This window comes from Phacochoerus africanus, chromosome 11, assembly GCF_016906955.1.
Source record: "Phacochoerus africanus isolate WHEZ1 chromosome 11, ROS_Pafr_v1, whole genome shotgun sequence".
In the NCBI taxonomy this organism is placed as follows: domain Eukaryota; kingdom Metazoa; phylum Chordata; class Mammalia; order Artiodactyla; family Suidae; genus Phacochoerus; species Phacochoerus africanus.
This window is the reverse complement of record NC_062554.1, coordinates 34,401,322-34,419,120: the sequence shown is the minus strand read 5'-3', so window position 1 is coordinate 34,419,120 and position 17,799 is coordinate 34,401,322.

Genomic DNA, 17,799 nt, shown 5'->3' with positions numbered 1-17,799 from the left:
CACTAGTTACATTTCTTACCTCAATAAACTCAGCTTTCTCTTCACCCTGCTCTGAGTCTGGAATTCTTTTCCAACCATGGATGGACGAAAACAGAGCGCTTATACTTGTCAATCCACAGGCAATTTTGCTGAGGGTACTTAATTGGTAACTCAGGGGTGATTGTGTTTAGGGTACAATCAAGCCAGGGAGAAGTACAAGGAAGGGCTCCAAGCTGTTCAGTTTTAAAGTATTCATTTCTAAAAGAAGTATAAGGAATATAATGTTTGTCTTAGGAGTGTAAGAAGCCTACATTATTATGTATATTCTTTAAGGGGGGGAAAAATCTAGAACCCTGCCCCAAGGCTATACTATTGTTGTTGACTGTTCCTCCCTTTATTTGAATCCCCTCCCTTCCCCATCAGCAACTGTCTGAATGGGCTCCTTGGAACTCAGGGAAGACCATGGAGGCTGTATGAGGCCCACTTCCTAAAAGCCAGAGGTGGGGGACACAGAAAGGCTTTTGTAGCCAGGAGCCCTGCAGGGCCCTGCTCAGTTTTGAATACTAAAATTTAATGTTGCTCTCAGATGGATTTTATTCATTTAGTAGATATATGTGATTCCTCAGTAGATATATATAATTCCCAGAAATTACTGTGAAATAAAATATTGCCTGCCATATCAGTAAACAAAAGATGTCACTGCCATCAGAGACCGAAATGATTGCAGCCACCTCTAAGGGTGAGAGAATGCAGGATATGAAAATACAGGATATTGGCTGCAGATAGCCAAGGTGCATGTCAAAGCTGTGAGTTCAATGAGCCCAGAACTTGCATGTGCCCCTATAAAGCAAGGAGCTAAATTCCTCAAGATATCAAATTTTCTATTATTATTATTATTATTATTATTATTATTATTATTATTAGCAGTAATCTTTTATTTCTATTACCTGACTTTTGTTGCAAAACTGTGATAGCTCCCTGCTAGCCTCCTGGGTGTGGGGGTGGCGCTTTTTCAGACTTATTTGAGTTACTGTCTCCCAGGATCAAGTCCTCATATTGTCCAGAATAAAACCTAACTCTCAACAGTTAGGTTGAGAGTCAATACCACCCTAAAACGAAAGCTATTGCAAAACTATATATTTCTTATTAACGAAAGTGTGCATTATTCTTCAATTTAATAAATACATATACATATTAGATACCTCATACAAAGCAGTACACTAAACACTAACAGTAAAAGAATACAGAGGACTGACGTCACCGTAGCGCTGCCGAATTTTACAGATTAACACATACTGCTACATTAGGCTCTGTAGGACTTTCTGAGACATGGACATGTGACAAGATGATTGAGGTTTTAAAAAATACATCAGGAATTCCTGTCGTGGCGCAGTGGTTAACGAATCCGACTAGGAACCATGAGGTTGCGGGTTCTGTCCCTGCCCTTGCTCAGTGGGGTAACGATCCAGCGTTGCCGTGAGCTGTGGTGTAGGTTGCAGATGCGGCTCGGATCCCGCGTTGCTGTGGCTCTGGTGTAGGCCGGTGGCTACAGCTCCGATTCAACCCCTAGCCTGGGAACCTCCATATGCCGCGGGAGCGGCCTAAGAAATAGCAACAACAACAACAACAACAAAAAAGACAAAAAAAAATACTTCAGAGTTTATAAAACTCTGTGGTGTTTGGTTTTTTTTATGTAATGTGCATTTATTCCAAAGACGGAGCTAAAATCATTTGCAGCTTTTCTTTTGAAAATTAGGGTCTATGTAACATTCTTTTAAATCTCCTGTGGTCTCAAATTTTAACCACTGGAGATAAATTTGAACTTATAAGTAATTAACAAACTGTAGAATTATGAAAATATTTTTAGCTACCAAAAGCAAAGTAAAGAATATTTTAAATTTTAATTGGTCAAAAAAAAAAAAAAAGCATTCTCACTATTGGTACCCCCTACCTCTTTCCAGGAGAACAAAATTATAGTACTTTGATGGATGCACTCCATGGTCTCTAATCCAGTTTAGGAATTTTTGTTTCCCCTTAGTTCAGTTTAGCCTCAACAGAATAAATTAGAGTGAGTTACAAACAGCCTGCGGTTTCACAGATTGCCACATTCGGTTGAGAAGTATACTTTTATGTTGACTATTTATTCTATTACTATCATGATAACTTGAACAAAATAACTGTACAGATTAGAGGCAAAATGGGATTTTACAAAAATACAAATAATGCTTAACATTTGGCCTTATAGTAATTTACAAAGTAGTCCACATAGCTTCAAGTTTTAAAGGCATTATACTTCTGACCTTTAACAAAATGATAGTTGCCGTGTTAAAGGATCATGATCTGGATTCAAACCAACCTAGATTTGAATCTTCACTATACCAGTCATTAGTTGTGTGATACTGGGTACCTTTTTGCTTAATGATCATACATATATAATTAAGTTTTTTCTTGGATTTAAATACAATTAGATATAATACTTGAATAGAGCCTATCTTATTCAATCCAAGCTTAGCATGTCTACTTTAGCTTTGGAAACCAGCTTCTCTCTTCACAATTATACAGGAGAAACTTCAGACACTCATTAGGAAAACAACTATTTCTACGAGATTCAGGTACAAGTGTTTTGGTGTAAATTTTGTGAGAAATTTCAATTTTTCTTCAACAATCTATTCTACTTACACAACTAAAAAGAAAACACTGACAATTTTGGAGTTTATATTTTACACAAAAGATTGTTTTCCTACTGTTAAAAAAAAGACAACTCCAATATTCACAGGCTTGGAATAAATTGATTTAAATAGACATTTATATATTAAAGCCCCTTGAATACAATTGGCTTGCTGTCACAACTGCTCACAATAGAAAAAAAAAATTAATAGAAGAGGCTACAATATAGAGAATAAAATTAAGCTTCAAACAACATAGCGTGAAGCCCCAAGCTTTGGAAACCTTATAACTTTTCTGAAAGCACTGGGCTACACAACATGTAGCTTGGTATCATAATGCAAACAAATTAATGTGTTATATAATCTAACATTTTGTTCATATTATGTTTTTTGTTTATTGGCATTGGTTTTAAATTTCATTATTTAAAACAGCCATGGTACTTTGTTGACGTCCTTGGACTTCCAAGTGCTAAGCCCAAGCTACTTTTACTGACTCATAGCTAACTTTGATCCCTGGATCATATATTTACTAAAAACATGGATAAGGTCCACAGTTACATGTGATTGATTTACCACAAATTTTGCAGTACCTATGTTAGTACTCACTAAGAAACGAAGATGACAGACTCATTGCTCTCAGGTTGCTTAACAAACATTATACAAGAGAAATTCCCTTAAACTTGCACTTGACAAGCAAAGTCTTCATTCTCTTAAATACAATTGCTAATACTTGTAACATTGTTAGTAGGCGAATATCTTGCTATTCAAACTGCGATCCGAGGACAAACAGCATCAGCTACACCTGAAAACATGTTAAAAACACTAAATCTTAAGCCACCCCTCCAGATCTACAGAATCAGAATATGCAGTTTAACAATATCCCCAGGCAATTCCTACACCTTTTGAAATTTGAGAAGCACTGCTTTAGAGTACCCACTAACTTTGCTTCCTCTAGCTGGGTTGTATGCTCAGCCAAATGTCTATTGTGTTTTATCCATATGCAGAACTGCTTATACCAATTGATATATTTGTGTGTTCTTGTAATGCAAATGATTAAATTAAAACAAAAAGAAAGGTAGTTTCTTTTTTTAGGAACTAAGTTGAATACTTTATCAATAAATAATAGATTTGTTTAATAAATTTGAAATGCTGCTATAATTGTCATTGGATTACAAAACAACTATTAAAAAAAAGGGAGAGAGAAAAATGTACTATGTGGAAGGAATTCTGAATTCCAGTTTCTTCAAATGTGCTTTTAATTTCCCACACTAATTTAAATATACGAAAACAGGAAATCATAGATGTTGCAGGAAACACATCTTGAAACTCTGACCTAAATTGAAAGATTGGTGAACAAATTGTATGTGTATGGTTTAAATAAAGTATTAGTGGGGCCATATCAGAAGCCCTGAAGGAAAAAAATAGTTAAATATTGCTCCAATATTGCTTATATATATTTTTAGCAACATTCATAGTAGGCAGTGAGTAAATGATTGCTAACTAGGGATATGACATTCATGAAACAAATTATGGCCAATAGAAAGAGTATAAATGCAGTCCTGTATAGTTCATGCATTCAACAAATATGTCTGGAAAATACCCCACACATTGATGGGGCCTATACAGTGTAAGGAAGATATACAAGTATCTGCCTTAAGAGCGCTTCTTATTAACAGAAAGATATAACTCTGTCAAGTTGAGGGCTTTTATTGAAGCTCAAGTTCCTCCTCCATTCAGTCTTATTTACTTCATAGAGTTTTGATGAAGTTTATATGAGCATGTTAGGTGTCTAGATGTTCAATAAATCTAAGCCCCCTCCTAACTTTGTTAAATATAGGATCAAAATCATTGAAATTTCTTTGGACAGAGAATTTCTTTGATCAGAGGTGTTCTTCAGAAAATCAATTTAGCTTAGAGAACAATTAGAATGGGTAAGAAGTAGTAGTGTCTTGTATTAAGGTGATGTGGGAGATAATTTACAGTAAAACTTCACTTTTCCCAACTTAAAAGATTCTTGACTAACTTATTTAGTTCATTCCATAGCAGTATTTCTCATTTCTACTCTTCACACATCCACCCCTCCAATCATCTGAGTAGCTTTATTCTTCACATCTATTACTCATGAATGCAAACAAATGAACAAACTAATCTCTGGAGTATTTCTTGCTCTTGGAAAGTTGTCCTCTATGTGATATTTTGAGAGAAATATTTTCTAAAAATTAAATCAGCCACATAGACAAGGTCCAATTATTTATAGTCACATCTAAACAACGTTTGCTCATTGCTTTCAGTACCAAGCTGCCTACATCACTCTCTAGTACTTGCTCCCAAGTCTGCTTGTCACTAACAGTACCTTTCTAGAATCTCTCTCACTAATTCCTATCTATTCAAACAGCTTTTATTCAGTTAAATTAATCTTATCCAATAGTCGTAATAATCATTTTCTTGCTGTGTACATAGTCATTAGAGGAGGAAGAGAGTTATTTAAATTAAACCAGGTTTCTTAAAGATTTAAGAACCATTTGAGAAATATAATTTATGTTATAATTCTGAGAATTTGAGAATTCATAAAATAGAAAAATGATTGTTTGTGTTCCTTAAGTTTTTTTTTTTTTAATTTTAGAAATACTGAGTTCAATTTATAAAGCATCTGCAATGTAAAATGCCCTGCTAGGTCATATAATGCTTATACTTCTGTGAACACTTGAGTACACACTACTCTTTGAATCTAGTCATTTCTCGAAACGTTTTAGGTCACAGGGTTCCTCCATGTAACTGCTTCCTCTGTTTTCCTCTTGCAGTCTCAGAACAGATATATGGTTACATCTACCTTCAATTCTGAATAATCAAAAGAACCATAAATCAATTCAAAACAGCATTCTCCAGGAGTGTATTAGTTACAATTTACCAATTAAAACATAAATACTGGCTCGAGTGTTGTATGGTGAAAGGAAGAAATATATAGGAATATGCATGCATGTCTGACAGACCTTGATGTAATTCCAGGCTTAACAAAAATACAATGTGAACCAGGGAAATAACACTTAAGCCTTCCAAAATTCAGCAAAATAGCAATATCAGAGTCTATCACAGAGGTCTTTGAGGATTAAATGTGTAGTTTGGGGTAGACTATAGGTCAAATAAACAATACTTATTATTGCAGTTTTATTTATTCCTTTTAACTATAAATGATTTAATATTCTTATTCCTCCTCTTTCACTTTAATCCTAAATTGTAGAACAAAAAACAAGAGGAGATTGATTTCTATCTTTCTACCACAGCGTCAGGGATCTGTGATATTTCCACTGTGTCTCAGCTTACTTTATTTATTCATGTTTCTTCCTTTTATTCATTTATGAAATATTTGAGCACCTGTTAAATATTTAGCCCCATGCTTGTTGCCACCTGCCACCCCATAAAATAGAGACATTTTGGCTCAATGAAATAAGTTCCTGAAAAGGAAAACCCATTCTCTATTTCACTTATGAACACATACTGCTATAGACAAAGTACACCTTAACATGAGTATGATCCACTGGGTATATATGTAATCTATATTCTCCCAACCCAGAAAAACTAGAAGCAATTGCTACATGTATAGGATATGGCAACATCTGTGGTAATAGATGAGGGTAAAAATATCACTGACAATTAAAATTTTCAGTAGGTCTCAAGGTATGTTTAACTATTGCTAAGAATGCCAAAACACATAATGAAAGTTTTTTCTCTATTTTTATTTTAGGTAGTTATATGCTTAGAATAATAACCATGTCACAGATTAAATATATATCACAGATTATACTGTAAACATTTAAATATTTACGGCATCCTGTAGTTAATATGCATCAAAATCAACTACTGATTTAATTATAAATTCATTATAATTTAAAAATGAATGAGTTAAGCTCAACAGAATAAAATTAACAAAAGCACAAATGAATTTGTATGCTAAATAAAACTAAATTCATAAGGATTCACAATTCAAAATGAATGCAGTTTTCTAGGATTTGTTTGAAATAAAGTTCTTTTATAATCATCTGCTCCTATAGATTTTTCCTTTGTTATTAATATGGTTCTACTAAAGTCAGTAAATATTTTAAAATTCAGCTCCACATTTGAGTATGTACATGTCATTTACTCATTCTCCACTTGACAGCAAATCATTCATGTGAAAATATACCACCAAAATTCTGAGCAATGTGAATGCGAATTAAACCAATGCAATAACTTAGAAGAATTTGCCCTTGGAAAGAGTGCAGATTCAGGCAGCTGCTTGGGATCTTTATTTTGTTTAGTCAACCTCTAGCAGTATAACTACATTCAAGGCATCCATTGCTATCTCCATTTTCAAGTGTGAAAAAGACAAAAAAAAAAGAGAATAACTAAAAGATAAATGTACTCAGAAAACTAAGCATTGGGTATCAGGTTTCATTCTAAACTTAGTTAAAATAACACATTTTGTCATGTAAAAATTATGAAATTCAGTTGTGGAACTAGACAGGAAATGCTTTTTATCTGTGCCAATACTTATTGAGTATGATTATAGTTGTAAATGTATTTTGTAGTCCTTAGGTTTTTAAAGTATATTCTAATAAATAATTCCAAAAAATAAAGATATTATTCTAGGAGCTTCTTTCTAATCCCCTGCTTTTCCTGTAATGAAAATGAACACCAAAGAATAAACTGCACTGCAAAAATAAATTCCAAACATTAATAAAGAACTGAAACATTTTTGAAACAACTTTAATGACTTCTGCATTTTACCACGTATCACTTCTACATAATAGCAGTATTACTGAATAAGTTAAATGTATACCTTAGAAGCTTTGGAAAACATGTTATATAAGTTCAGAACATTGTTAAAATTAATTTACTCAACGAGTAGTACTGAGTAACTGTTATTCATCAGATCATTGAGCCAGGAAGGCTTTGGGGATATAGAGATATAGAGATGAATACAGCACTCATTTCTATGGTATTGTGAGAGTGTGGGCACATACATAAACAAAAAAATAGCTGTACGATGTGGCTAGGCACACATACAGACATGTACGAGTCCTGTGAACAAAGAAGAAGATTCCCCTAATTGTGCCTTAAAAGAGGTTAAAGTTTTGTGTCCAACTTACTTCATTTTATCATAAAACCCTCCAGGCCATCTATATCATTGCAAATGGCAAAATTTTATTCTTTTTTAATGGAAGAGTAATATTCCATTGCATGTGTATGTGTGTGTATATCACATCTTCTTTATCCATTCAACTTTTGATGGATAAGATAGGGGCAGGTGATTAAGAGGTACAATTTACTATGTGTAGAATAAATAAAATACAGGGATGCAATAAACTGCACCGAGAATATAGCCAATATTTTATAATAAATTTGAGTATAATCTATAAAAATACTGAATAACCGTGATGTACACCTGAAAATAATAAAACATTGTAAATCAAATATAGTTTTATTTAAAATAATAAAAAAATAATAGAAAGGTCAAGTTTCTTACAAAAGAGAAGATATTTGAGCTTCCAGGATAAAAGAACAAAAGGATTCTCACCCTTGCTTCAAAATTATTGAAGCCAAGCAGGGCCCAGCGGGGCTCCGGGGTACGCAAGGTTTCTGTGTCCCACATTTCTGGTTTTGGGGGAATGGGCTTCAGCCTCCATGACCTTCCCTGAGTTCTAAAAAGTAGGTTCAAACAGTTGCTAATCAGGGAAGGGAGGCGATGCAGACACCAGGGAGGAACAGTCAAAAACAGTAGTACAGCCTTTGAGCTGGGTCCTTGCTCCTCTTCAAGGAATATGGATAACAATATCCTTTTAAGTTCTCCCACAGAAGTAAAACCCCCACAAATGGAAGATGTTAATGAAGCATTCTTCATTCCGGAAAGAAGGATCACCAACTTTGAAAAACAGCGAAAGCCTGCATCTACCCTGATCCTTATATGCGGCCCTATTTTTCACTCTCAAACTATAAAACCACCTCCCGATCTCTCCCAAGGTGGGCACAGTTTTTAAGGCACTAGTCTGCTGTGGCCTCCTCTGCCTGGTGAAGCAATACAGCTATCTTTTTCTCCTTCTCAGAAAACTCTGTCTCCACATTTCTATTTGGCACTGGTGGACATGGGCCAAATATCAGCAACATTATGAAGACTGCAGACTGCTTCAGAAGCTCCCAAAGCCCAGAGAGGGGGGAATACTTTAGGGAGATAAGAGTTTCTTAGCAAACTATAACGTGGTAAACAGCAGTGGTGACTACCTTATAAGTAGTCCAGGCAAAGCTGCAATATCCACTTGTGGGTAAGTCTAAGGGTTGAAAATATTTGGTTAACCTTGTGGAAATCCTGTAAGCCTGAGCAATGTGCCTGAGACAGGAAATAGGTGGGCTCCAGGACAGACATTTACAGCCAGCCATTTGTTTATACTTCGAGATAGAAATAAAAATCACAAGGCAAATAACTGGAACTTATATTCTGTGAACATGTTAAATAATGGTAAGGACAGGGGCAGAGAGGGGCTAAACCTTGTTTGGGCAAAAGATCAAGAGGTCACATACTTCCTATCCTCAGGGTCAGGGAGACCCCAGCTCCACAAGCACAGAAAGCCCCCTCTGGGTCATAAAGGAAAGGGACACCAGGCTATAATAAGTCCCAATAACCACCCCATAACCCTTTTCTCTGGAACATCTTGGCCAAAAGATGTGTATTAGGGAGGGTCCTGGGTCTGGTCAGGTGTGAGAAATAAAACAAGATAATTGGCCAAAGGAAAACAAAGACCCAGAAGAACTTCCCTATATAAATTAAATTAACTCTTTGATGCTCTCCTCACTCCTCACCTGCACTCCTTTGGGTGTCTATTACTGCTTTTCTTCTGCTGTAGATAAACAGACTACCTGTCTGTTCTCCCACATGTTGTATTGTCTCTTATAATAAACTTTTTACCTGTTTTGCAGTTTTTGCCTCCTTGAACCATTCTTGCTTTAAATGGGGGCAAGAATTAAGGCACTTCTGCTTTTAGCCTCTATCTGTTCTAGTGGCTAGGACTCCTGTTTTCACCGAGGCTGTCCAGGTTCAGTTCCTGAGCAGAGATTTAAGATCTCACTTCAAGCCACCACTCACTGCTGTCTCTGCAAACCATGTTCATGTGCTATGGGCTTAACACATGGGTGAGTTCTGACTACGCAGGGTCAATACCTACTTTAACTGTCAATAACCAAATGGACAAAATATATTCTGGATCCCTATCTTTGTCAGAACCAAGAATGAATATTCTCTCTTCATCTACATACCAATTGTGCTTCTTAAGGCCATGCATTTTCCATGACTTCTTCTAAATTAAAATCTCTCTCTTGGTCAACAGAGACCTGCTAGCACAGGGAACTCTATTCAATATTCTGTGATAGCCTATTTGGGAAAAGAATCTGAAAAACAATGCACATGTATATATGTGTAGTTGAATCATGTTGTTATACAGTAGAAATTATCACAACATTGTAAACCAATAATACCTCAAAAAACTTTTAAAAATGGAAAAAAATTAAAAATGGAAATGTATCTCTTTGCTTCTCAAGCCCTTAGCAACATTGCAAAACACCAGGAGATGTGAGAGAATGAAATCATCCTTGTTACAATTATTTCCCCCCTGGGATTATAGAAAAGAGATCCAAGTCATCAAATTCAAGGCCAGAAAACAAGTCAAAATATTCCTGGAGAATTAACTTTCAGGACAGAGGAAATTAGATATATCAGGCAAAAATGGGTCAAGGCAGAATCCAAAGTCAAATGGATTAGGGTGATCAAAGCCAAAGACAGGCAGTACTGATGAAAAAGAATTTAATAAAAGAAGGAGGACAAGTATACATAAGGTGATGTCTGCAGACTAAATCATGGCCTTTTAATACGTGTTTGAACCTGTCAATTAAAAAAAAAATATATGCGCAACCTAAAAATTGAGAGTTATGTTCTATTCAGTGGACAAAATTCAGGACTTAAGACCAGGAGGCAGCATCTCAAGTAACCCTAGAAAACTGCTCCAAGGAGGTGAAGGGGGACCTAGGATAGACAGGAGTTTTTCAATAAAGGGCAGGTAATAGGAAAAAAAGATTGCTGTTAAAACCATATATCTCAAGGTAAGGAATTTAGTTCTTTTCTATATATAGGAAAAGTTCTGGGCTCAATGAAATCATCCCTTTGAGATGCACCTCAGCTCTCTGGGACCTGTATCCTGTGCTTTCCATATCCTGAGGATTCACCATCAGGAATGCTGCAGTCTGATGGCTGCTAGAAGGCAGGCACTCTTTGTTTCCTTCCTGAGATGCCCTCAGGGCTCCCCAGCTCACCCTTGGGGATGGCAGTAATCCCTGATGAGTGTGATAGCCTCTGTTTATTGATATGGCAGGCATTATTTTATTTCTCAAATCTCTACTGAGAACTATCCATTGCAGCACGAAGTCAAGCACATGGTAAAGAAATTTTAGGGTAAGTAGGAATTTCTTTATCCTTAAAAATCTCATCTGCACATCATAAATTGGAAAGTAGTAGTTCTCTAGGTGTCAAGTTCTCAAAAGTCATTCAATCCAGGTAGGTTGGGATGATAGGAGTGGACAAGGAGAGTATGTTGTAAACATTGTCTGGTGTTGATTTAAAACCACACTAAATCATTTGACTTATTAAGAGGAGAAAAGAAATCTACATAAACCATATAAGAATTATTTTCTCTCACTTTTTTTTTTTCAGTCAATTAAGGATTGCTTCATTCCACAAATAACATTCAAATGACAACACACAGCAGTAGAAATGATCCTGATTATACATATAACAAACTAATCTATTCGGCTGTATGCCACCCATGTAAATTCCTAGATCCTGATACATGAAATAGAAATGTGGTCTCTTTAGTGTTCCATTAATTTGTATCCCAAACAAAGGTGCTATTATGAAACAAGCTATTTTAAGAATATTGAAAAATAGCCTGGAAAGTGTTATATCTGGTTTTTTTAGAAGTTATGATATAATAATTCACTTCTGTAGATGTGTGTTCATGAGAAATGCATGCAAAATCTGTACATTACACAAGATGCCTTGTGTAGTAGCTTCAACAAACTTTTTTAAAATTTTTATTGTAGTTGATTTACAGTGTTCTGTCAGTTTCTGATGTATAGCAAAGTGACCCATTTGGTTATGCATATATAAACATGACTTTTCTCACATTATCATTCATCATATTCAATCACAAGTGATTAAATATAGCTCCCTGTGCTATACAGCAGGATCTTATTGCTTATCCACTCCAAATGCAATAATTTGCATCTACTAAGCCCAAACTCCCATCCATTCTACTCCCTCCACCTTCCTCTTGGCAACCACAAGTCTATTCTCCATTTTATTTCTTTCTTCAATAGTTGTTCTGTAGTTATAATTTTGGTGTGCGCTCAAGAGGAGTTGAGTTCAGTATCTTATTATTCTTCCATCTTGGGCAGCCTCTCTGTTACATGTATACACACTGCTGATTCAGGTACATGTCTAAAATAGGAAATTTACATTGGAGTTGTAGTCAATGAGAATTAAACCCTCCACATATGTTTCACACATCTGATAACGGCAAAATTTCTGCAGACCAGCATCTGGCACAAACATTTTTAAACCTTTTCTTCCACTACCAATAAATTTCTGGTACTTTCAGGAGATACATTTATGTCAAGATATAGTATCTGGGTCTGTGCTTTCTTGTAATACATCCAGACAAGATATCAGAATGGAATTATTCCTACCATGGAAAACCAATTATAAATTACTCACATGTTTACCATTTCTGGTGCTCATTTCTTTTCGTGTAGATCAAGATTTTTCTTTTCTTTTTTTTTTTTTTTGTCTTTTTGCCATTTCTTGGGCTGCTCCTGCAGCATATGGAGGTTCCCAGGCTAGGGGTCTAATTGGAGCTGTAGCTGCCGGCCTACGCCAGAGCCACAGCAATGCGGGATCCGAGCCGAGTCTGCAACCTACACCACAGCTCACGGCAACGCCGGATCATTAACCCACTGAGCAAGGGCAGGGATCGAACCGCAACCTCATGGTTCCTAGTCGGATTCGTTAACCACTGCGCCATGACGGGAACTCCTAGATCAAGATTTCTATCTGATATCATATTCCTTCAGCTGGAAGGACTTCCCTTAACATTCCTTATAGAGCAAGTCATCTAGCAACAAATACTTCCATGTTTCGATGTCTAAAAAAAGTCTTTTTTAACCTTTGTCTTTTAAAGATTTCACAGGTAAATAATTATATTTTGCAAGGTTTTATGTTTATTTTTCCTTTCATCATATTGCTACTCTAGCTTCTGGTTTGCATTTGTTATCCCATTTTTATTTTACTCATCTGACAATTGAAAGAATTTTCCATAGCTCTCTTGGACCAGTTAACATTTGGGAAGGTAACTGAAGAGGTATTCAACAACTAAAATAAATGAGTATGAATTGTTACAAGTTTAAGTGATAAAGTATAGAATACCATTGGCTATGCTTTTTATGAGAGAATGGGCTAATCTACTCTGAAGAAAACTAGTATATAGTTCTAGTACAGCCTAATAAAACTATCTTGTTCTCTCTTACTAAAGTACTGGTGAAAGCCCTTGAACGACATAAATCAAGCTTTAATTTAACCCAGATAATTTTTTTAGTTTGGTTTGAGAACATCTATTGAGTGCTTCCTATGCGTCAAGTACTGTACTTGATGGCTTTGCTTACAAAGTGAGTAATGTTTAGTCTCCCTCCTCATGAAGTTTAAAGTCTCTCTTTCATTTAAATAATTAATACATGTAAATATTATGACAGTGCTTGACTCATAATAAGTACTAGCTATCTGTAGGCAATAGCAATGGCAGCATGAGAAGCAATATTGGTAGTAGTACTATATGCTCAAGTTCTGATGAGCTTCGCTTCTTCTGTACTGCTTTTGATCAAGTTGACTGCATTGGGATTGGTCTCTTCCCTCAGCTGGGATTCAAGAAGTATTTACAGATAATCTCAAACTCCACCTAAAAATAATCACAGTTCTTTTTAATTCTGGTTGTTTATTAATGTTTGCCCTAATATTTGCTCCTCTCAAAACATCCTGCCAAATGTCTATCGTTAATTACTTTTTACTCTAGAAGTTTTTTTTTTTTCCATGTTCAAGTATCACTTACTAGGGCAATTTAATGATGTTATACCAAATGTTCCTCACGTTCACATTCAGTCCCTTTTGGTAAAAAGACTAACATCTAGGATTTGATCTGAGATGAAGTAAATTCCAGAATCCCCATCCTTAGAGACAAACAGCAAATGAAATATAATTGAACATACTCCATTTGATTGGAGCAGCTTGAGGGAGCTACAGTATTTGGAATCCTTAGTACTTTTAGTGTCTTTTACTCCAGTCTGTGGAAATAGGGTGCTATGGCTTTCCTGATAGCTAGGTCATGAATGTTCTCAATCATCTAGCTTCTCTGTTGCTTCTTCCAGTTCTGTCTCTTTTTCTCTATTACACCTCTTGACTTTTGTGGAATTGTGGGCTATAAAGGACCATAACACTTTCTTGACAGAGATTTATTTGTAATTCTACACAACTATTCTGAGGAGTAGGATGGCACAAATTTGGTTTATTCCATTTCTTTGGAACTCACTGTTGCTGGTCAGATGTTCTCTTACCTTAGAAAGCTAGTCACATTTAATGCAGTTATTTCTTATCTTATGGTCACTGTTTCTTAGAGAAGCCAAAATATATATATACATATATTTTTTTAAAAAAGATGTGTGGAAAGTCTTTTCCAAGGTCTTATGGCAAATTAGATACATTATTGCTTATGAACGTTCAGTAACGTAAATTTGATTAATATGCAGAGACTAAAAAAATCATCTCTTAGGTTACTTCAGAGAAAATAGAAATATCACTTACCATTTAAATGCACATGGTTGTGAATCTGGACAGAGCAAGTTTGGATTGTGAGGAAGACTGTATTTCCTCATGTGTTTACTTCCTAAATTTCAGAGAACTAGTAACAAAAATTGGTGAGTCCTTTTCCTCCAAAGAACCTTATCTCAGAAACAATAGCTAAAACAACCAGGCTCTTGAGATCAGATGGCAAGGAATGCCTTTACCTCTATGGTGTGAGACATCAGGAGAAAAGTTACTTAAGTTTTTTCTAACACTATGATTTTCCAACTTTATGCTCAAGTGCTAATATTGAAATTAAAGTTATAAATTATACCATAGTAAAATCATTTGTGAAATACATATTTTACTTAAAAGGTGATTTTCAAGTTTTCCTTCAGTGTTTTTTTCTGTGGATATTAAATATATGGCCTGATTTACATAGCCTTCCAAAAGCCTCCATTGCTTGCCTGCTGTCAGAGCTGGCAGAGGTGTGCACAAGCCCCAGTATGCGCAAGTCTACCAATTCGGTTGACTATACAGCCTACAGGAATAAAATGTCATTGCACATCCAGGAGGAGCTATTTTCTTTGTTTCATCACCAGCTGGCAAATGATGTTTGAACAACTGAAAAGAGAGACCAGCTGCAGGTGCTCTACAGAAAGAAATCTATCTTTGTCTTTTTCAGAGATTAACTGTTAAAATAAAGACAGAGAGAGAAAGAAATCCCACCCACAAGCTCCCTACAGTCATATACCCACCAAGGATTTAAAGCTACTGCAGTCATTATTTTTCCTGGAGATAAACAGTTCATTTTGCAATTCAATGTTAACCACCCTATCTGTTCAATAGATTTAAAATATCACTTCTGATATAATCAAGAGTATCCCTCCAACAATTCTATTGCCATTTTCTCTGTATATCCAATGTCTTCCTCTTTCTACTGAACTATTCATATCAGCATACAAACATACTGTTACTTCATCTATGTTAAAGATTAAAATTATGCACATTCAAATATGCTTTTGACCTCATTTTCTCTGCATCTATCATTCAACTTCTTTATTCCCCTTCATAGAAAATGCCTTTAGAGAGTAGTCTGTACTGACTTCTCCACTTATAAGTAGTAGTTGAATCTATTCTAATTAGTCTATCACTATAGCACACTACTAACTAGTTTTTACCAAGTCTTCAAGGATTTCCTCATTGTCTAATCAATTAATCATATTTAATCTTTTAGCAACATTTGACATAGTTAATTACTCTATGCTTCTTGATATAACTTCTTTACTTGGCTCACTTGATATCCTGCATTGCTGGCTTCCTCTTTTAAGCCATATTTGTCCTCCGTAAACTTCACACTGACCTAATGTTAGGCTTCCCAGTGTTCAGTCTATATACCTCTTTCCTTCTTTCTTACCATTTATTTCTGAGTTCTATCGTCCTGTCTCTTACAGGATTATTGTATTTCATAATTCCAGTGGACTTAATTATCATGATATTTCATGTGATTAATAATCTGAGGAACCAAAAGTAAGGGGTACATCTTAAAATTATGCAGTCTGGAAGAAGTGGTGTCATCATGTCATTTGAACTTTGACAATTCCAAAATGTGTAATTTCAGCCTTGGTTCCCTGATTTCAATCTCATTATTTGCCCAAAACTTATTTACCATCTTTACTTGGATGTCTAACTCAAACCCTATAGGTAAAAATACCAAACTGTTGATTGCACAGCACCCCACTTTATACCCCTCTTCCCCCACATAAAAAAAAAAAATCCCTACTCTTTAAAGAGTTTTCTCCATCAGAGTAAATGGAACTTCCATTTACAGATGTTCAGGCCAGAGTATTAGAGTCATTCTTTTTGCCTCTTTAGAGTCATTTCCCACCATTCACTTAATCTATCCATAAATATGTCTTCTCTACTTTCAGCATGTACTTACTTCTCACCCTACCACTGGCTACTACCCTGGTCTGAAATATCCATTATTGTTATAATGACCTCCTAACTAATCCTTTGCTTTGCTTTTTTCCCTTAGCTTCTTACCTTCCTAGAATGTTTTTTATAAAGCAGTTGTATATATAGGACTCCTCCTCCTCCATATATATGCTGTAGATCTGTAGATAATGTCACTCCTTTGCTCAATACTCTTCCAAAGTTTTCCAGTTTACTCAGTATTAAATCCAATGGCTTTACCTCATCCTCTAAAGCCGTATATATTCTGTACCCCTACTGTTTCTCTAACCTCATGTTAAACTATCCCCTTCCTCACCTATTACTACCTTATAGCCACAATGACTTTCTGGTTCTTCTTCAAATAAACCCCAAACTCCTATCTGGGGATATAAGTACCTAAAACCTTCTTTGCCTAGTACATCTTTCCCCAGCAGCCCACACAACTCACTGTGCCTCCTCCTTTCAGGTTTTGAGTCAAATATCACATTATACTAGCGGCTTTCCTGATCACCCTATACAAAATTGCAATATCACCTCCTCCAGCCTGCTCTCTGGAACTCTCAGTTCCCCTTTATCTTGCATAATTTTTCTTCTAAGTTATTATATGCATGTAGGGGAAGGGGGAGAAAGAAGGAATAATTTATCTCCCTTGTATTAGTTATATATGTCTGCATAAATAAATATACCAACATTTAACAGCTTAAAATAACAAACATGTTATTATCTCATAGGTTCTATGTGGTAGGCATCCAAGCATTTTTTTTGGTGTCTCTGGCTCAGGGATCCTCAGAGGCTATCATCAGATTTTTAGCAAGGATGACGATTATCTCAAGGCTTAACTGGAGGAATAGCCATTTCTATACTGAGTTACCACTGGCTGCCCTCACTGGCCAGTTTCTTGCTACGTGAGCCTCTCCATAGCATACCTCACCACATGGCAGAGAGCTTCCCTCATATTGAGCAAGAAAGAGAAAGAAAATAAGCAAGATGGAAATGACAGTATTTTGCTAACCTGATCTATGAAGTGACATCCCACCACTTTTGCCATACTTTATCATTACAAGCAAATCACTGCATCTAACCCGCACTCCAGGGTGAAGGAAGTACATAAGCATGTAATTTCCAGGAGGTAGAGCTCATTGGTGAATGTTTTAGAGGATGCCTACCACGTGTTCTACTAGAATGTAAGCTTCCTATTATCCTTACTGCCATTTACCAGAGCATAGACCAATCCCTGGCTACAGAGTAGTCACCTGTTAATCATGCGAACAAATTATTACTCTCCCATTGATT